This window comes from Bombina bombina, chromosome 6, assembly GCF_027579735.1.
Source record: "Bombina bombina isolate aBomBom1 chromosome 6, aBomBom1.pri, whole genome shotgun sequence".
NCBI lineage: Eukaryota > Metazoa > Chordata > Amphibia > Anura > Bombinatoridae > Bombina > Bombina bombina.
Genome location: NC_069504.1, coordinates 637,923,742 through 637,947,656, shown reverse-complemented (window position 1 = coordinate 637,947,656; position 23,915 = coordinate 637,923,742).

Genomic DNA, 23,915 nt, shown 5'->3' with positions numbered 1-23,915 from the left:
TTTTTTTTTTTTTTAATTAAATTTCATTAGCTATTTACATTTTGAGAAAATAAGTGTATGTAAAGTTACAGAGGCCCATTTATGAAGCTCCGGATGGAGCTTAATGGCCCGTGTTTCTGGCGAGTCTTCAGACTCGCCAGAAACAGCAGTTATGAAGCAGCGGTCTAAAGACCGCTGCTCCATAACCCTGTCCGCCTGCTCTGAGCAGGCAGACAGAGATCGCCGGAATTCAACCCGATCGAGTACGATCGGGTTGATTGACACCCCCCTGCTGGCGGCCGATTGGACAAGAGCTGCTGGTGCAATGCTGAATACAGAGAGCGTATTGCTCGCCTCATTCAGCGAGGTAAGTCGGACCTGATCCCCACTGTCGGATCAGGTCCAACATACCTTTGATAAATATCCCCCTTAGTGTCTATTAAACAACGGTAGCTGCCATCTTGTAACAAGTTACCTCCTCTGCTGTTGCCAATTAGGGACAGTTATAAATAGGTCACTAGAGTGCAACAGCCAAAGGCTCAGTAGAATATAACAGTGTCCTGTACTTACTTTTCTAACAGGAACTGAAAAGCTCATAATTTCAGAATGGAATGACAGAAAAAGGGGGCAAAAATAAAAATGAAAGAATATTGTAGACTTTTTTATATATACAGCTTATAATTTTATATTACCATCTCAAAGTGTTTAATGTCCCTGTAATTTTCAATTATTTATGTCTTTACTCTTGCCGCTTCCTGATTGAATTTATTTGTGGTTAGCTTTTTTGTCATACATCATGTAATATACTGTATATTTGTGCCGTGCTGCAAAATAAGTGTGACTATTGCAAGTCTATATACTCTAGAAGATAGTTACCACTGAAATAAAATATTACAAAATAATAAGCTGCACCCATTGCAATGCAGGACACTTTTTGCATATATATTATAGGTTAAATATTGAAACAAAACTTCCATGTTATAAATAATATGATTATTTTTCTCATTGCATAAATACAATGAAATGATGGGATAGATCATAATCCTTTGCAAAAAAAAAGATTTTCAATAAAAAAACACCATTAAAATTGGAAAAAGAACTGAAATACAGAAATCTTTATTAAAAAAAATAGTTGTTGCTTTGAGTCCATTTTTGCAGATCTACTCAATAACTCAGTGCCGAAATGATTCACGACAAATACCCCATGATCAAAATTTTCAAGGAGCAAAATATATTGGAACTAACAAAATGAGGCCCAGTGTTTTAGAATCCTGTAGAGCTTACAGGTAGTGTAAGAGTGTGACATGTAGTGCTGTTTGTTCATTCTAATTGCTTATTGTTTGAGGAAAATAAACATTTTCATACTCCTGCTGCTTGAAAACATGGGGAATTATTGGCATCTGGTAGGAAGCTGCCTACACAGAGCTGACGTGCTGGCAGTGCCCTTAAAAAAAGTATTAAAAAAAAGCTCCTAGCTGATGCATTGAGAAATAAAGCATCTTAGTTTACACAGCAACTTTATGTATAATGGTCACATCTGTGTCTGTGTTCTCTGCCTGGAAGGTTACTCCAGCCCTTGAGTGCTGCTGGCGTCAGTGGGTTACAGAGATCTCCTTGATCAGATTCTGCCCCTTCTCCCCGCAGGAGCTCAGTCACAGACCATACTTCAGAGCTGCAATTGAATCCCAGCCCAGAGCTGCATCTAAACAGCAGCACTCAATCCTTGCTTTCATTAAGGTGCCCAGGTTTCGCTATGGCCTCCATATATTTCAAACAGACAAGCATCCCCAGATGGGAAGGGACGTGTGGATGGGAGGGGAGAGGTTTGGGCCAACACACAACTGTTCTTCTGTGTAATGTATGAAAAGGTTTTTTTATAAGGCTTTGCTCTGAATGTTCAGTTATTGGGCTTCCAGCACCAGCCCAAACATACATATACAAACAGACTACTCAATGCACTGCACTTACCTGTCTTTTGTATCAGGGGTGAAGAACATACTGTTACTGTCAAATATGTGATGAAAATTGTGTAGGTGAATGAATATCTATTATATTCATGTGCAGTTTTACATACCCTTATATCTCTGATGCTTAGAATACCATACAATTACTGTACATGTATTAATATTTAATATTAATAATATTTTTTTGTTAAACAAAAAACTATTGAAACAAAAATGTGAATTCTTAAAAAAAAAAAAAAAAAAAAAGTTTATGAATCAGACCATGGTCAATAAATCCCTATTTCTCAAAAAATTGGGGTAACTGCTCATTGTTCACCTAAATGCAGATTCAACAATATAAAATATATATATATATGCAGTCAATAATAAAGTGCACTCACCGGGTTTTCGGGGGTTAGCCCCTTCATCAGACATACAGGAAGTGTATGTCTGAGGAAGGGGCTAACCCCCAAAAAACATTCACAGTTTGGCAATAAAAACTTCAATAAGACCCGGTTAGTGCACTTCATTATTGACTGCACCTCGGGCATTAGGAGTTATCAGGAGTGCTGGACTCTCTGTATACAGTATATATATATATATATATATATATATATATATATATATATATATATATATATATATATATATATATATATATATATATATATATATATATGAAGTGATAATAAGTGCTAAATATTATATATAAATTTAACTTTTACAAATATTGAGATATAAAAGGACAGAAAGGTCAATATGAAACTTCCATGATTTAGATAGAACATGCAGTATAAAACAACTTTAAACTTAAAGGGATCCAATAGATAATTAATAAAAAATAATAATTATCACTGACTTAATGGATACAATATTTGGTGAAAAATATGGGAACAGAATTAATCTGTGTTAATCTACTTCTACAAAAGAAAGCACCTGAGGGTCTTGCTATCATAATTTTATGAGTAGCACACGCATTGATATGTTTTTTCTATATTTTTTCTATATTTTTTCATGATTTTTTATTAAAGGGACACTAAAGTCAAAATTAAACTTCCAGGATTAAGATAGAGCACACAGTGTTAAACACCTTTCCAATTCACATCCATTATCTAAATATGCACAATATTTTTATATGCACGCTTTCTGAGGTACCAGTTCCATTTGAGCATGTGCAAGATTCACAGAATATACATAAATGCATGTTGTGATTGGGTGATGGCTGTCACATGATGCAGCAGGAAGGAAAATAAAGCTAACTTTATTTTCAGAAAAATCTACTACTCTCATGAAATTCAAACTAAGTGCTTTTGCATTCTTTATTTATTATGCATTTATTCAGTATATAGTTCTACTGTTTTTAGTGGTCCTTTAAGCTTTTATATGACAAAATAAACAATGTGAAAAAGCAGATACAATGACATATAAAGAGTAACATTTTCACATTACACTTAGCTTTTCAATATTTTAACAAAAGAGGGAAATATTTAAACTAGTTATAGTAATGTTCTAATAATAATCTGCAAGGGGTAGGATTTTCTTTTCTGTGTGCAATACATATTCTACACTGTATTATATATATTTTTGAGTTTGACTTCTATCAGATGTCTTTTAATAATAATATAGAACATATTGAGTAAATATTAATAGCTAAAAAAGTAATTCTTGTTGAAAAGAAAATATGAACAAGGTTACAACATTTAGGGCTAGATTTGCGTGCAAACGATATTAGCGCTCCACTTTGTAATACCAGCACACGATAATGTGAGCTGGTATTACAAGTGAATCGCAATGTGAATGCGAAAACGCGCTTCCATAGGCTCCATTAGAGACGGCACCAGGAGCTTGTGCAGCCAAGGAGGTAAGAAGCTTAGAAATGGGCAGCATTTTTAAATATATATAAATATGAATATATACATATATACATATACATATATATATATATATATATATATATATATATATACTGTATGTGTGTGTATTCATATGTGTATATACAAATATTAACACATAAATATATATGTATATATATATTTATATATTTACATGCACACACAGTTCCCATAGACCGCAATGTAAAGGCAGTGAGTTTTTTTTTTTAATAACCCCACTCCCACCAACGTTAAAACCCCAAAACTGCCTAATGCAGTTGTTTTTCCATTTAAAAAATGCTACACTTTTATTTTAATAAAAAAAACTATAATGCCTTCTATTTTGGTCGGATTTCTGTTTAATTTCTGAACGCTAATTGCTATCGCGAGCATGAAGTAGCAATAACCAACTACTTGTAATGACTGGTTAATTATCGCGCTCCAGCAAAATTTGCGGGAGCGTGGTAATTTAGCGCTCCACTTGTAATCTAGCCCTTAGTGTATTACTAATTTATAAAGTAGTTTAAGGAAATAAACTGATGTGCAAAATAATAAAATATAAATTAATCCATTGCAAATTAATACATTTATTGATCAGCAATTGCATGCCCAGCTTTCCATGTGCTGTTTGTGTTTAAGTTTTTTTCCAAGATGATGAAATAATCCTGGGTGCAGGAATAAGATATTGCCCAGAAATATTCTTGTGTAAACTCTAAACCGAAAAGAAAAACAAAATGTATCAGCTGCATGCTTAGCAAGAAAAAGATTCCATCTTCCCTAAGACTAAAGGTTAGCTTTTTAGCGCCATCTAGTGGTTAATATTTCATACATTCTAAATATTTAAACTTTGGGGTCTGTTCCAGTTTAATAAAAAAGCTTTTTTTTGGGTCAGTCTTGTGTATTTCCATTTCTATTTTTATAAAATAGTATTCATATCACATTTTTTAAAATATGAAATGTTCACAGATAAAAAAAATTATGGATTTTCATTGGATATATTAAAAAATAAAAAAATAAAAATGAACACAAAATAATTAAAAGTTTTATTTGTATATCATACATTGATATTGTTAGCTGAAGGGACATGCTAAAGCAAATATTTGGTAGAGCATGTTTTTATTATGTATTACGGACTCTAACGATGTGTGGTTTAAAACATAGATAAAGATTTGGCCAGGTGCCACAAGTATTTCAGCTCCCATGCAGAACAATGCCGGTGAACCAATGAGATGTGGCAGGGGTATAGCCACCAATCATTGGCTTTGTCCTGCTCAGGACGGCAATGCTTGTTGCACCTATACTTTGATATAAAGAGCCAGATTGTCTAAAGCTCTCCACTCTGTTGAGATTAAATAAAAACATTTTACTATGATAGCTCTCCGCTAAGGGCATTAACTTTCATTTTTGTATGCAAAGGAGAGACATATTAAGTTATATTATAGTGCTTAATAAAATTAGCAGTTTAAAAAGTGTAGTCAGAGTACATGCAGTAAAAGACTAGATTATGAGTGGAGCACTATTTATTGCTCCCACTCTCGTGTTATCTCCGCTAGAAGTAAGCTTTTGTATGCCTCGGGTAGTGCGCGTATTACAAGTTAAAAGTAAAAAGAAACTTCAAATATCGTGACCTCATTAACGTATTCCCCCATAGATTTGAATGGAGTGAGAAAAGTGGAAAATAAAGCCTAACACCCAAAATGTCGCGCAAATCAGATCGCGTTTAACCAAGAGCACTAACCCAACATGACATATTAATGTTTCACATTCCAATGTTCTTTACATAGCAGAACATGTTCTATTTATTCGTAAATACATCATTCTACATACATCTGATGTTTTTTTTTGTTAAAATATATATCTATTATTGCAGTACAAACACAGTTATAAACACTTTATTCAATTTGAATATTGGATAAATGATTTTTCATGTTTTAAGCTACTTGACTGCAAAGGGCTCCAATGCACTTATATATATGTATATATATATATATATATATAAATATATAGATATATAGATATATATAGATATATATGCATTTATGTGTTTATATGTGTATATGTCTGTAAATACATTTAAACACATATACTTATTATAACTTTTTATGCAGTTGTTTTTTCCATAATTTTTATTAGACAGTGTTATGAGTGTAACTGTAATTTTAAATGTATTTTTAATGTTTTTTGTGTAACTTTTTAGTCGAGTGGAACAGTTAACCAGAGCGCTGAAGTTGCACTATCTGGACGTGCGTTAAATTCAATTGTGCTTGAGCAAACACATTTACTTTAAACCTGTAATCCAACTCGTGCAAACAGCCGCGATAAACCCCTTTTTGCTTGCACGCAACTAGCGGTTTAATGGGAATTTAAATTCTACAGCAAAATTCTTTTTTAAAGTAAGCAGGAGAAAATGTAATTAGTAAACTTTCTGATTTGAAATAACATTGTACATTAAATATAAACGTATTGTCCTAATCATTCAATGAATCTCGCAGCCTTGGTGAATAGGCTGAACAGGGGGGTGCCTTGGGCATGTCTTAAATTCTTTAACATTTCTCATTGTATTCTCTAATCATGTTACGCCTGTTTGAACTCATCATATATGAATGTAATCCTATGATAACCTGCATTCTTAAAGTATTGTTTTTGTGTATTTACCAAATCTGAAGACAAGAAATTGAGATGTTCTCAGGCAAATTCAAAAGAACTAAACTAGGAACCTTTGACTCATTCAATGGAACATATGTTCAATATCTGAAGATAATTTACAATGTGTTCTTTATCCATTAGGTAATTTTAAAGAATCTTAATTACATAGATTATAATGATAAATAAGAGCCAAAAAGAATGTATACATGTGGGCATGTTTTCAATATATATAAGATGTTGTAGCAATTTATATCTTATGAAATTATAACACTGAGTCAATTTTCAATAGAATCCTAGATATAAAATAATTAGAAAGTACTACAAATCATTTGAATGCAAGAACTACATTTATACATTTAAACATCATTTTTAAGTCAGCTGTAGAGAAGATCAAATGTGTAGCATTTCCTTACTTTTAGCTAGAAAAGTGATTCACCAAGGTATTAGGAACTTCATTGGGTCTCACAGCTCTGATGTTGGGATGTCATATAAATTATCAAAAACTCACCAGTTTGGAGAGAAATTGTAGTTCAGGCTTCACAGGGGCTAAACTCAAGGACTTATCCAAAACAAAATGGTAGAACCTGGAAGTCCCAGAGAGATGAGAGGTGCCTATTATAAAAAATAATGAAGCTCTTTGGGATAGAAAATCTTATGGTGGAGAGCGAAGCTAACAGGGGAGCACCTGACACTGATCTAAATTATCAGTTTGTAGGAAATTGAAAGTAACAGTTTCACTACAGTTTAACTTGCAATTGTTTGTAGTTTAATAAACCTTACTTTTCTGTCAGTTAAATGAGGGTATAATACATTTTGAGCAAACTTTGCCAGCATACAGCTGTCAAGATAAATCAGTAAGAGCTGGAGATGTTAAATGCTTAGTGAACATAAAGAGAATTGTGAGTTATCTCCAGACATACAGGGAATTCCCCTGCCCATGTTTGAAAATTAAAGACTTATTTCACATCGAAAAAAATACAAAGAGCAATGCACTTTTGAAAAGATACACAGAAATATACATAAAAAATTACTATTGATATTCATCTTTAAACATTAACTTAATCTTAAAGAGTTTTTTTTACCACATATTGCATATACATACTTCTTATTTTAAACCATTTTCATTTACATGGTGCATTAAATAAACTAAATTATTTGGAGTTTTACATGCATGTAAAATAAATGAGGAGTATTCCATGAATTTCAAATGTATATCAAGTGTGTCCCAGAATTGGGAGCTACTAATCTGGACAATAATGTCTACCCTTATCTGTACTTCTGGCTAAAAATATTATTCTATGTCCAAACACGTACCAGAGCTTACAACATAGAGTTAACACCTGAAGAGATCTCAACCTAATTCAACAAAGCATATGTCCATTTCATTCACTGGAGAAAGCTGTTTGATTAGAAATTGAAAAGCTGCCTATCAGTGAGCTTTATTGTATATTAATTGCAACAACTGTACCTTAGGCAATCATGTGCAAACAAAGATAAAAAGGGATGTGATTTTTATGCCTAAGGAAACAACATACAATATCAAACAGAAACACATTTAGAACTTCAAAAAAATTGTTATTTTTAACAAGAATTGTTAAAACATTTTCTGTAGTAATATTCTTAATAGCTAGATAATGTACCTCTGGGATTTTAGTGTAGAAACTGTTATTATTTTCCCATTGACATCAATTCAGAAAACGTATGGAACACACAGCTCTTGTTCCACAAATAGTTCATTAAACAAACTGCCTGACCATTTGCACGTGTGTTTTAGAGCACTTTTTTATTATTTTCTATGGGGTAGGAGATACATTTAGTAAATGCCTGTATTTCCCAATTGCACAAAAGAGAAAAAATGGCAGAGAAAGAAAAGATGTGGGGCACACTGCTAATCAAGCACCCACAAGAGTGCTAAGGTTTTTCTTAAACTTAAATTCTAAGTATTTTGATATTTTTTAAATACATAAGAGATAACTATTCTGTTAGCAACCATGTAAGCCTCATAAAGGGCCAGATGAGTGGTGTGTGAAGGAAAGAGGAAGGCGGGTAGGCAGTCCATTGTCAGAGGGGGTGTGGGAGGGGGAGGAAGGGGAGGGTTCCCTATGCTACAGAAAAAAATATGAGAGAGGGAGGGATGGGTCCCTACAATGCAGCAAAAGGGGCTAATGAGAGAGGGGAGGGGGCCATACACACAATCGCGTGAGCAGGAACCCCTACATAATAGAACATGTTATTTTATTAATAAATAAATAACATTTGTTACAAAATTATGTAAACTGGTTATCTGCCAGTACATAAGTTAGCCGTGATCATTGGGAGTGGAGAGCTGTTTAAGAGGGATCAGGGAGGCTGGAGGGTAAGGGTGATCCCTACACTGCAGAAAGAAAGAAAAAATAATTAATTTTAAAAAAGCCCTCAAACTTCATACTGCAGACTGTGGTAGGCAGGAGAGGAGGGAAGATACCTTTTTGGAAGAGATCAGGGAGGTGGGAAGTGTTAGGTGTGAGGGTAATACCTACACTACAATAATATTATCCTTCCAAGCTAACTAATTAACCCCTTCACTACTAAGAATTTCAGAAATGTGGTACACAGCTGCCATTAGCGGCCTTCTAATTACCAAAAACCAAAGGCTATTCCTGAACAAAGGGGATCACAGAGAAGCTTTTACACCCATTTGTGTTTTGACTGCAAATACGGTATATAAATAATTTAAATGGGAAGCACAAAGTCTGTGAACACGTTAAATATTTATTTAATATGATCACATTTGGCAGCAAAATAGTGGCTTAAAATTTACCAAAATTGGCCTAGATGATTGGTTTTCAAACCTGTGCTCAGGCCTTTTCAACAGGCCAGATTTTCAGGATTACATTGGATGAGAGCAGGGTAATAACCATGTTTACTAATCAGCTGATTATTTAACCTGTCAAAATCTGATTTGAAAACCAGTGGCCTAGATCAATACCTTGGGTTTTCTACTAGATATATATATATATATATACAAGTATATATATATATATATATATATATATATCGTTTTGATACGTAAATAAAAAAAACAAGGCTCAATTTCTGTAGCTAAAATGCTAACAATTCTCTGGTGTTTTGGGCAAGTTTTTCTCTTAAATTTCCAGTAGCAAAGGGGGTTAAAGGGACATAAAACCTCAAACATTTCTTTCATTATAAGGATAGAACATACCATTTTAAACAACTTTCCAATGTACTTCTATTATCAAATTTGCTTCATTCTGTTGTTATCCTTTGCTGAAGGAACAGCATTGCACTACTAACAGCTAGTTGAACACATCTATTTAGCCAGTCACAAGAGACAAATGTGTGCAGGCACCAATCAGAAGCTAGCTCATTTTAGTGTAGGATAGGTGCGTATTCTTTTTAACAAGGGATACCTAGAGAACAAAGCACATTTGAAAATAGAAGTGTCTTAAAAGGACATGCTCTATCTGAATCCTGCACATTTAATTTTGACTCTTCTATTCCTTTAATACAACTGTTGGTTTCAGCAGGATTTCTCATAGCTTTCTCAGTTCAGAAACATAGAATGCATGTTTCAGCAGTTTGTCGACCTACCAAGGATATCATCTTAAAAATTTTTTATCTGTTAGCGCCATTAAAGTTACCTCTGCAATAAATCAGATTTTTTTACATTTAGATTGCATACCTCCCATCCAAACCAGATCTTGCAGGACTGTCACAAGCTGGTAGCTCTGCTTTCTGCCCCTTCTGGAAGGCAAATTCATTTTCATATTATATGTGTAGAATCATTTTGTGTTCATTTTTAATTAAAGGGACAGTCTAGGCCAAAATAAACTTTCATGATTTAGATAGATCATGTAATTTTAAACAATTTTCCAATTTACTTTTATCACCAATTTTGCTTTGTTCTCTTGGTATTCTTAGTTGAAAGCTTAACCTAGGAGGTTCATATGCTAATTTCTTAGACCTTAAGCCCACCTCTTTCAGATTGCATTTTAACAGTTTTTCACCACTAGAGGGTGTTAGTTCACGTATTTCATATAGATAACACTGTGCTCGTGCACGTGAAGATATCTGGGAGCAGGCACTGATTGGCTAGACTGCAAGTCTGTCAAAAGAGCTGAAAAAAGGGGCAGTTTGCAGAGGCTTAGATACAAGATAATCACAGAGGTTAAAAGTATATTAATATAACTGTGTTGGTTATGCAAAACTGGGGAATGGGTAATAAAGGGATTATCTATCTTTTAAAACAATAACAATTCTGGTGTAGACTGTCCCTTTAATATTTTAAAAATGACTAAGCACCTAATTGCAATGATAAACAAACATTTAACATATCTGTTTGTGCATAGTTATATTTTAAAAGTGTTATGTTAGCAATATTTGCAATATTGCTATCTGGGCATAGATTTAAAGCACTGGGTTTCAAACCTGTTCTCAGGCCTCCCTAACAGGCCAGGTTTTCAGGATTACCTTGGATGAGAACAGGTAAAATAACCATGGTTACTAATCAGCTGATTGTTTCACTTGTGCTCTAATTCAGATAACCTCCAAATGGGGCTTTTATGGAGGTCTGAGAATAGGTTTGAAAATCAGTGATTTAAAGGGATAAGGTAATAGTTTATGCAGACATTAAATTTGCTTCCTTATTTTTGTATGCTTTTTTGAAGAATAAACAACAATATTTCTGCAAACAATGGGGCCACAGAGTGCTAAAATCACATACATGCTCATGAAGTCTTATGAGTCTACCTATGGAAGTGAATTTGATAACTGAAGTAAATTAAAAAATAATTTCCTAAAATTACATGCTATACCTAAATCATGAAAGTATAATTATGACTTTACTGTTACTTTTACAAACAATTCTTATTGTGTGTTTAAGCCCCACATTTTTGGCTAGCAATGATATGGGTTTGAGTTTTACACACAATATAGTCAAATCCTCTATTGATTTACTTCACTTGAATTTATAAAACAAATGTGAAAGGAATAATTTTTTCTAAAGAGTATTTCAAGCCTGTTGGCAGTAAAAATGTATTTGGAATACATGATTAATTATTATACCCCTTGGAAAAAGATTCCCCTTTTAGCAATTTAGGTTCATCGGAACTGTACTAGCTTATCAGATTTTGATGGGCAAAATAGGGTTTTGAAAGAGTAATTCTTGGAGCAAGGCTACCTCAATAATTTAGTGGAGAGAATTTATATAAAAGAGAGAGCCCTTGATAGATATTCACTTTTTGTAAAGTCAAAGGAGGAATTAATTCTAATAATTCACAAAGTAGCCAGGGGAATTGATTGTTATTCATTACTGGTTATATTAACAATTATAGAAACATGCAGAACATTTTGTGTAAACATTGGAATATCCTCAAAAGAATCATTAGGGAGAATTCAAAATGTGTGTTTAGAAGAGTATCTACATTAATAACTAAACTAGTTCTTAGCAAGGTAGTAATAAGCAGAAATAAAAATATTAATACTAAATAATCAATAAATATAATAAGAATACTAATAACATTTTGAAAAAAGGGGGTCTTACAAATGTTTACAGAAGACATGTAATATGTGTAAATATTTTACCCATTGAACTGGGGATTTTTAATTTTCCATTACTGGGGAAATGTATAAGGTTAAAAGTTACATGACCTGTGCATAAAAAGATGTAACATCTTTGCTTAACTGTACATGTGGGGTACAATACATGTGGGGTTGTGAGATATAGATGAGGAGAGCACTATATAATGTCCCCTAGCATTTACTATCACTTCAATTGAGAGTATAGGTCCATGCTATGATCACAATTGATACCTTTGCAAAGAGGGATCTATTGGATTTAGCTTCGGAAAAAGTCAAGGGGTCAGCAACCTTAGCTCTCCAGATGTTTTAGAAATACATTTCCCATGATGCTTAAGTTTCTTTAAGCTGCCTAAGCATTATGGGAAATGTAGTTCTAAAACTTCTGGAGAGCCAAGGTTGCTGACCCCTGGATAGTCTATAGGTATTAGATATTTGGAGGGGTCCCAGTTAGTTTCTACTATCACTTTGCCCTTGTCCCATTAATCTTAGATTTTAAAGGGACAGTCTACTTTAAAAATATAGATAATCCCATTCCCCAGTTTTGCATAACCACAACACCATTATATTAAAGGGCTATGGAATTTTAAATAACTTTTTAATTTACTTATATTATCATTATTATTTTTTTGCTCTATTTGTATCTTTTGTTGAAAAGCAGGGACATAAGCTTCGGAGCTGGCTGATTTCTGGAGCACTATATGGCAAAAGTTTTGCAATAATGTTATCTATTTGCAAGAGTACTAGATGGCAGCACTATTTCCTGCCATGTAGTGCTCCAAATGCCTATTTGGGAATATATTAGGATTTTACTGATTGGTTAGTTGGTTGATATTTGTTATGTTTAATTGGGTCTATAAATTATTATTATCAATATACTCATTGTTTGCAGCAATTCTTATGATATGGTCCATTAAATATATGAGAGATGGGGTTAATTCGTTTTTGGGTAATAAATATTATATTTTTTTTAATCAATTGCACTATGGTTATATGCAGGGTGTAATACTAACACAATCGCTAAATGTCACTAATGTCAACTAGTTGACACTAGAGAATGTATTATTAACATACTTTCATTTAGGGAGCATAATATTGCTATTATTATGTTGTATTGTGGGTCACTTGGCCAGTCTAGGTGGTGGCAGTGTTTTGTTTTCTCAAGACAATCACTGCTGCAAGATTAGCAGCTCCACAAGTTAGATTTATATTGATAGGGCTGATGAACACCACTTTGAGAACTACAGTTCCTGATTGCAAGTGGATATGAACAGAGTATACTCGAGTAACAGAGGGTGCACCAGTTCCACCTGTGGTGATATGGAAGTACAGCTGGGGGACATATAAGGACCCATGTCACTGTCTGTAACAATATGGCAATCTGCCCTCATATGGTAATGGAGGACCAATCATGTTCTGTTACTATATGAGGACAGATTACCTGCAGCTCAGGAACAGCAGCTCTTGGCCATCACTTTACACCTAAGACTACATGAGCTTCCTGAAGCTGTAAGGTATATATACATTGTGTGCTACAAGAGATGATGTACTGCATGACATATTTACACCTCAGTTGCGCTTAAGGGATTTAAACTTAGAATGTATATCAGAGCCCATGTTAACATATTACTCTTTAAAATTCTTTATCCCAGACAACGTCTTCACTTTCTACAGGAACCATCTCACTTTGGGATTTTTGCCCCATTTATAGAGAATTCACTGAGGTCTGCCCAGTGGGTTTGCAGGATGATTTCACTCCCAGCTGGAGAATTTTTGAGAACTGAGACCTTAGTGATATCCTAAAATAGCATAAAGGGACATTGTACTGTAAATGGTTCTCTACTTGAATGTATTTCCAGTTTTTATTTATTTTTTTAGAAATATCTGCTATACCTTTATTTTCCATTTCAAATTATTTGCCTGTTGAAACCACCACCTATACTGAAAATAAGAATACTTCAGTATTCTCTATTGAACCCTATGTAAACATAGGTTATACATCTTTCCTTTTCAAATGGTCTCAATGACTGTATTAAAACAGAAAGATAAGATAAGAGGGCCTTAATGTATAAAGAGATAGATAAGATTAAGAGATCTGTTATTTCTGCATACTCAGCCTATTAAGGACTAGATTACAAGGGGAGCGCTAATATATTGCGCGCCCACAAACGGTTAAATTGCCCGTTTGCGGCCGCGTGATAAACAACCAGCCATTACAAATAACTGGTTATTGCTACCGCAAGCTCGCTGTAGCTACTAGCGCTTATAAAATTAACCAGAGATCAGATCTTTGGTTAATTTTATAATTGTCCACCAAATGCCCCCAAAATTAAGTGTTAAATATTTTACAGATAGTAGTATCTTTATTTTTTAATAAAATAACTTTAAAAAGCCATTACATGGGTTTAAAAGTGGCGGATATGGGGTGTTAGAAAAAAAAGCCACTGAAATTCGGCAGTCTATGGAACTGTGTGTTGCCGGTAAATATCTATGTATATGATTATATACATACAGGGAGTGCAGAATTATTAGGCAAGTTGTATTTTTGAGGATTAATTTTATTATTGAACAACAACCATGTTCTCAATGAACCCAAAAAACTCATTAATATCAAAGCTGAATAGTTTTGGAAGTAGTTTTTAGTTTGTTTTTAGTTATAGCTATTTTAGGGGGATATCTGTGTGTGCAGGTGACTATTACTGTGCATAATTATTAGGCAACTTAGCAAAAAACAAATATATACCCATTTCAATTATTTATTTTTACCAGTGAAACCAATATAACATCTCAACATTCACAAATATACATTTCTGACATTCAAAAACAAAACAAAAACAAATCAGTGACCAATATAGCCACCTTTCTTTGCAAGGACACTCAAAAGCCTGCCATACATGGATTCTGTCAGTGTTTTGATCTGTTCACCATCAACATTGCGTGCAGCAGCAACCACAGCCTCCCAGACACTGTTCAGAGAGGTGTACTGTTTTCCCTCCTTGTAAATCTCACATTTGATGATGGACCACAGGTTCTCAATGGGGTTCAGATCAGGTGAACAAGGAGGCCATGTCATTAGATTTTCTTCTTTTATACCCTTTCTTGCCAGCTACGCTGTGGAGTACTTGGACGCGTGTGATGGAGCATTGTCCTGCATGAAAATCATGTTTTTCTTGAAGGATGCAGACTTCTTCCTGTACCACTGCTTGAAGAAGGTGTCTTCAAGAAACTGGCAGTAGGACTGGGAGTTGAGCTTGACTCCATCCTCAACCCGAAAAGGCCCAACAAGCTCATCTTTGATGATACCAGCCCAAACCAGTACTCCACCTCCACCTTGCTGGCGTCTGAGTTGGACTGGAGCTCTCTGCCCTTTACCAATCCAGCCACGGGCCCATCCATCTGGCCTATCAAGACTCACTCTCATTTCATCAGTCCATAAAACCTTAGAAAAATCAGTCTTGAGATATTTCTTGGCCCAGGCTTGACGTTTCAGCTTGTGTGTCTTGTTCAGTGGTGGTCGTCTTTCAGCCTTTCTTACCTTGGCCATGTCTCTGAGTATTGCACACCTTGTGCTTTTGGGCACTCCAGTGATGTTGCAGCTCTGAAATATGGCCAAACTGGTGGCAAGTGGCATCTTGGCAGCTGCACGCTTGACTTTTCTCAGTTCATGGGCAGTTATTTTGCGCCTTGTTTTTTCCACACGCTTCTTGCGACCCTGTTGACTATTTTGAATGAAACGCTTGATTGTTCGATGATCACGCTTCAGAAGCTTTGCAATTTTAAGAGTGCTGCATTCCTCTGCAAGATATCTCACTATTTTTGACTTTTCTGAGCCTGTCAAGTCCTTCTTTTGACCCATTTTTCCAAAGGAAAGGAAGTTGCCTAATAATTATGCACACCTGATATAGGGTGTTGATGTCATTAGACCACACCCCTTCTCATTACAGAGATGCACATCACCTAATATGCTTAATTGGTAGTAGGCTTTCGAGCCTATACAGCTTGGAGTAAGACAACATGCATAAAGAGGATGATGTGGTCAAAATACTCATTTGCCTAATAATTCTGCACACAGTGTATACAGTATATTTGTGTTAATATGTATATATGCACATATTCAGACATAAATATATATGTATATAAGCATATACATATATATTTAAAAATGCTGCCATTTCTGCACGACTTACCCCCTTGTTCTCATGGCGTGTCACACAGGGTGAGAACAAGGCTTCCATTGAAGCCCAGGGAAGCACGCTCTCGTGAGCGTAATGCTTCCTAGCAATGCAAACTTGAGCTCGTATTTGCATTGCGCTGAACTTGTAATTATAGCGCCTTTTAGCGTACACTGATATGTGGAGCGCAAAAACCGCTTTTGCAAAATTGATATTTAGCGCTCCACTTGTAATCTAACTCTTATATGGGCATGTTTTTGAGAACAATAGATTGAGGCTACAATCAGCAAACATAGCTATTTCATATGCAAAAGAAAAAAAAAGAAGCAGATTCCATACATTGTATATTCTGCATTGGGAACACATGAACATATTAAGGGGAAACCAATTTTATGGTACAATGTCTATTTATGGTACAATGTCAACATGTTGATAAGTTTATTTTGGCATTATAAATTCTTATAATTTACTTTATAGTCTTAATTATTTAAATAAAATGGTTCTGGAAGCAATGGAATGGATTAAAATCCAATATGGTTTCTGTAAAACACTGACTGTGTTTCTTTTTTGTAAGGGTTAAAGTATATATGGGGTCTATTTTGTGACTGAACCATGTCAGGACATGCTGGTCACAATACACTTGTCGTGTGGCAGACTATATATAGATGTTCTTATTTCTCAAAAATAGATTTGTAGACAAGGTAATAAAAGAGTACCTGGGTAGTAAATATGTTCAAACCTTATACAGGAGCAACACTAAAATGATTTTATGTACTACAGCAGTTTTATTATTGCACTATTACTTAACCCTATAGAATACAGACCCTCTCTTCCTACAAATAGCTATATATCACACATCAATAATAAATATATATTTTTTTAATTTTATTTTTTATTATTTTATTTTATTTTCATCTACACACCTCATACCACTAACATGAATCCAAATATGACCATACTGTTATTCGTGATAACCCTTTTCTCACTCCAATTTTGTTCACATCACTAAAGCCATAAGCACACACCTCTAACTGGAAAACAAATTATCATACACAATGGACTGCTCTGTTGCTGTAACTTATCTGCTGAGTGCTGGTGGAGGGTTATAAAAAATAACCCTCCTACCCCCACCTCACAAAATTATAAAGTATCACCTTCAATATATGGCCAAAGAAAATTATTTCCAAATTCCTATTCCTTATGTTACTTGCCCTTGCAAATGATGTAAAGTCTAACCTTGGTCCACCAACAAATTCTATTCCTAGCCTTCCAGCTCTCCTTTGTGCACTGTAATATCCGCAGCTTACTACCAAAAATTAATGCACTGCAAGCATTGTGTTTACAATACAAGCCCAAAATCATTGTGATCTCTGAATCATGGCTAACCGCAAAATACCTGACTCTGCCATTGCAATACATGGGTATTCATGCCATAGATATGTAGAAAAATAGCACAGGGTCCTCAGCATTTTCAGTAATCAAAAAGTTTTATTGTTACATAGAACATGCAGCGACGTTTCAGGGTCACTGCCCCTCATTTTGGCGCACTTACCTCCACAGTTAGAGTGGCGCTCCCTCTAGTGGCCATTTAAAGATATGCATATACAATTTATTACTTATACCTTAAAGGGACAGTGTACCATAGAATTGTTATTGTTTTAAAAGATAGATAATCCCTTTATTACCCATTCCCCAGTTTTGCATAACCAACACAGTTATATTAATATACTCTTTACCTCTGTGATTACCTTGTATCTAGGAACCTTCTTCCAGCCTCCTGATCACATGACTGTGACTGTTTATTATCTATTGTCTTAAATTTAGCATTGTTTTGTGCTAAATCTTAAATAACCTCCTGTGCCTGAACACAGTGTTATCTATATGGCCCACTTGTACTTTCTGTCTCTTTGTGTTGAAAAGAGATTTAAAAAGCCTGTGATAAGAGGCAGCCCTCAAGGGTTTAGAAATTAGCATATGAGTCTACCTATGTTTAGTTTAAACTAAAAATACCAAGAGAAAAATGCAAATTTGATGATTAAAGTAAACTGGAAAATTGATTAAAATTAATAGTCCTATCTGAATAATGAAAGTTTAATTTATACTAGACTGTCCCTTTAAATCAACATTACATCCTTAACTATTTCTAAACCATCCTAAAAAACCTGAATATTAAAAAACTATGTAATGTATTATAAAAAAAACTTGTTACTATGCAGCTAGGATTAAAGACACTTTTGATGTACCTAAAAGTAGCAAGACAGATCATAGTCTGAGCCCTTAAGGTGTGAGGGTTTTCAATTTATGGACCCACCACATTTTTCTCTGTTTTAAAAGGCACTCTCTATTGATACCCCTCCTATTTTGGGGAATGTGATCTATTATCTGCCACCTTAATTGACTGATACTGTGCCCTTTTTCTAGGAAATGACCTGACACTGGGGCTTCAGAATTCCTACATCTGATATTTGAACAGTGCTGGCTCATACGGTCCCTAGCTTTACAGGTTGTTTCCCCTATGTAGACTATGGAGCACGGACACTTAATTAAATAGACCACGTGAGTAGTCTCACAGGTATAGAAACCCTTTATGGTAAATTTTTGACCGCTATAGGGATGGTGAAAGTTAGCCCCTCTAATGACATAGTTGCAACTCATACAATTAAGACACGGGAAGGTCTCCATGTTTTTGCCACTCAATGTCAATTGTTTAGATTGTTTACCTCCCCCTATGTCTGAATGAAAAAGGTGATCCCTTAAGCTCTTGACCCTTTTATTGGCCATAAGAGGGGGTTCCTCAAATTGTTTAATATCCATATTGCATTCATTAAGCTTGATATTTTGTGGCTTAAAGGATTATACTGACTCACAAAAACCATCCTATTTTCTTTATCCTTAGATCTCTTACTTATGGTTTTGTTCAATATCTCAACTGTATTATCCAATAATTTGGCTGGGTAACCTCTGTCAATAAATTTCTTAGTCATTTCCTTCAATCTCTCAGTCTGTCTATCTTTGTTGTCAACTATTCTTTTTACCCTAAGAAACTGGCTTCTGGGTAATGAGATAACCAATGATCTTGGGTTAAAACTATTGTATTTTAATAAACTGTTCTTATCCGTATCTTTTGTGTAAAGATTGAACTCCAAATGGTGTCCTCTCTTAAGTACTCGAGTGTCTAAAAAAGGTATGGACTCCACACTGAAGCTCACTGTAAATGCGAGGTCTCTCACCTCTGAATTTTACTCACCCACAAATCTATTCAAGGACTCCAAGTCGCCCCACTATACGCCAAACACATCGTCTATATATCTCCACCAAATGGCTTCATATTGTTTAAACAGATCATTCTTGTAGACAATGTTTTCCTCTATTTCACACATAAAGAGGTTGGCGTATGATGGGGCTATGTTGGAGCCCATTGTCGTACCCTTCATCTGTACAAACCAACAATCCTGAAATAAAAAATAATTCCTGCTATTGTTCTAAATGTTTAAGGATTGGGCAGTATCCTTAGGTCACTCGAGCACTGCAATTGGAGTGTGTGCTGTTCCTACTGTTTACATGCCATAGATATGATAGAGCAAAGAGAGGAGGCGGCATTGTAATTTATGTTGACAATCCCACAAAGTACACCCCCTTACAAAAATTTAGCTCTCCTGCCACCTTTGATTTCCTTTCTGGCACAATTGAGATCCTGTGCAGTAAATCAATCATTGTTGCAGGAATCTACCGCCCACCTAGCTCCCCTGTGCATTCCCATTCGGACATAGCACATCTCCTTAGTGAAACCATAGCTCGAAACCCAAAAAGTGAGATTTTGGTTTTTGGAGATTTTAATATTGATTGGCTGAATACAAAAAATAATAGTTGTCGCTTGCTGTTTAAAGCTTTGCAGCTAACACAATTAATCTCCTCCCCAACTCGCATAAACATCAAAAGCCATAATCACACCCTGCTCGACTGGATTCTCTCCACTTCTCCCGACCGAATCCAGGAGGCAGGTGTTCTCCCTAACAATTTCAGTGACCACTGCTTAGTGTACTGCGTGCGCAAAATAAAGGCAACTAAATCCTCTCCCATGGTTAAAATCACCAGGTCCTTTAAAAAATCTAATCTTCGATCATTTCTAAATGACATCAAGAACCTCCCCTGGCACAGATTAAACCTAATCCCAGATTTAGACTCTGCAGGTGAATTCTTTCAGTCTGAACTCCTACAGGTTTGGAATTTACATGCCCCGCTGCGTAAGGTGAGAGTAAAAGGAACACACTTGAATTGGATCACAGCTGACCTCATTAAAATGTACCAGTTTCGGGATTCATTGTGGTCAATGTTCAAGCATACAGGCTCTATGAACTGTGTATTTAGAAAATGGCAAAATATATGCACTAAACATATTGGCCAAGGCCCAATATTTCTGTGAAAATCTGAACAATAACATATCAAACCCTAGAAAGTTTTGGAAACTCATAAATAACTTACAAAATCCCCCAATCCACTCCTAACCCTCCACTGTCAATGTGGACAACCAAACCCTGCAACTCCCCTTAGAAGTAGCAAATGCCTGTAATAGTTATTTTGATGGATGCTCCACCACCCTGATTGACAAACAAATAAATGACACGCATCCTGAAACTACAAATGTGGATCAGGCTCCACTAAATCAGCAAAGACCCAAAAAAGAGAAGTTCAATTTTAGACCTGTACCCATCAGTGTCATTAAGAAACACCTTAATAATCTAAAAATGAAAAAACAGTCTGGACCTGATCAAATCCCAGCAATGCTGTTGAAGCTCAGTGCGCCGGCAATTGCTAAACCTGTCACAACCTTAATTAACGAATCCTTGGTGTCTGGATACATACCCAAACTTTGGAAAACTGCAAGATTAGTGCCTATCCATATAAGTGGGTAGTTAACCTTGGTTTCTAGCTATCGCCCTATTGCTCCCAGTATTGTCAAAAATCTTAGAAAAATGTGTCCATACGCAACTATATGAGTATTACCAACAATCTAACTATCTGACCCCTGTTCAATCAGGTTTTCGCCCAAATCACTCCACTACAACTGCCCTCCTAAAAGTTTGCAAAGTCATCCAAACTGGCATGGAACAAGGAGACCTAACTGGAGCTATTTTCCTTGATTTTGCAAAGGCCTTTGACACAGTAGACCACGACATACTACTGTTCAAACTAAAAACTCTGCTATTGCTGATCGCCCATTAACCTGGTTTTGATTATATGTATCAGATCGATCACAATATGTCTCCATTTCTGACAGCGACTCCCTCCCTCTCCCAGTCACGTTGTCATGTTCTGTCTCAGGATATCATGTGAGAGCCTCATTGTCTGGAACAGTTGCTTTAAAGGAAGGTTAGTAGAAGCCATACTGATTGAAAATGAAAACAAATTTATTTAAATAACAAAATACTTTGTTTAAGCAAATACTTGCAGAATATTTAAATATGCTACTTAGGTATGTTAAGACCACATACAGCAGGAGTGAAAATAAAGAAAACTAGTAAGCAGAGATGCAGATTCAAAAAGGAAAGTCTTTCTCTTGGTAATAACTGAAATGTAAGATTTGCACAAGGCAGAAAACAACTTGTAAACAGGTAGCAGGTTTAAAGGTAAAGTCTTTCTCCTTGTAATTGCTGAGTCCAGGAATTGCACAAGGCAGGAAACAACTTGCAAACTGGTAACAGGTTTAAAGGTAAAGTCTCTCTCCTTGTAATTGCTGAGTGCAGGAATTGCACAATGCAGGAAACAACTTGCAAACTGGTAACAGGTTTAAAGGTAAAGTCTCTCTCCTTGTAATTGCTGAGTGCAGGAATTGCACAATGCAGGAAACAACTTGCAAACTGGTAACAGGTTTAAAGGTAAAGTCTCTCTCCTTGTAATTGCTGAGTGCAGGAAATGCACAAGGCAGGAAACAAACTTGAAGATTGGTAACAGGTTTAAAGGTAAAGGTTTTCTCCTGGTAATACCTTATAAACAGGTGCAAAGGAAATCCTTCTCCTGACAATGGCCAAGTGCAGGAATTGCATAAAGCAGGAAACAAACTTGTAGATTGGTAACAGGTTTAAAGGTAAAGGCTTTCTCCTGGTAATACCTTGTAAACAGGTGCAAAGGAAATCTTTTCTCCAAAGAAATACAGGAAACAGGTTCTGACTTGACAAAACAGATCCAATGTGAAGACACTAATGCAGACTAAAAGCCATCCTTAAATAGGGAGGTTTTGCACAGGGTTGGTTCTGATTAATTCCAGAATTGAGAACACCTGTGTGTTGCACAGGTGTAATAACAAGTAAGGCAAATAGTTATTTATCAGATCTTTTAAGATCCATGCTATTGTTGGAACTGGCTGTGGCTCAACATGTAAGCAAACAGAAATAGCAACCACAGAGCCACAGGTTCAAATCCCTATACAGCCCTTCTTAGCAGAATGCCTCCCAGACCTTTTCTTTTTCTTTTTAGTCTGGAGGCTTGGTTCATGACAGATGCCCCCTCCAAAGAGCGCACTCTGGGCGCTCAAAGCCTGATCAAACATCTGAAGGTGGGATTTACGAACAAGTGTTCCATTTGAAGCCCTAATACAATCAGATGGAATTGATTCTTCGCTTGGAACAGCTGCCTGAGATTGGGGACCCTTAGAAGATACCCCTGTGGGCATAACAAGAGCTGAAAAACCAAGACAGTTTTGATTTAGAGGTTCCTGATTATACCCAGCAGCTTGCAATGGACTGGCTGATGGGCAGAGTACCTCCGGGTAGGAAAAGACCTCTCCTTCAGAGTCAAGGAATTTGTTATCTGGGTCATATCTGCCTGATGGGTAGAGTACCTCCGGGTAAAGTATGACCTCTCCTTCAGAGTCCAGGAATTCATTTTCTGTGCCATTTATATCCAATTCAACCATCTCATCCAATTCTTTCTCAGTCAATGAGTAGCTGGGTGAAGGTGGTGCAAGGAGGTGTGGATCTTTAGAAATGGCAGAGTCTGATTTAGCTGGAAGGTTTGTCACTTTTATGTCTGATGAGTGACATTTGTTAGCTGGATCTCCAGCCAGGGCAGAAACAAGGTAATCTGCAGGATTTCCAGGAGGTATTTTTGCAGAGTTCCCCAATGTGGTTGATGCAGAAACAGATGCAGTGGTATGGGTAATGGATGTAGTTGGAGTTGTACTCCCAATGACCATCTGTTTCAAATCAGGTACCATTTCTTGAAGTGTGTTAGAAACGGTTCTTTGTAGAATTGATGTATTCTCAGTAGCTGGATCCTCTCCAGGAGTATCTTTAAGTTTGCTAGTGGAAGAATAATTTGTTCCCTTAACATCAGAGTTCATTTTCAACTTGGCTGTATCTTGACTTGATCCTCTAGGAGGTCTTACTGGACACCCTGTGATGCGGTGACCAGGTCCCCCACAATAGAAACAGAGGTTAAGTTGTCTTCGCCGAATTTTCTCCTCTTCTGTTAAGGGTTCTTTAAAACCTTTCCTTGTTTGGGAGGTAACTTTAGACAAGGTTTCGGTTGGGAGAGATAACATTTCCACCAGCTCCATAAAGTTAATGAGTATGTCCTTAATAAACTTTAACACTGAATCCAATATAGCAATAATCCCAGAGGGCTCTCTTTTGGGGTCTTCACATTCTGTCATGTTCTGTCTCAGGATATCATGTGAGAGCCTCATTGTCTGGAACAGTTGCTTTAAAGGAAGGTTAGTAGAAGCCATA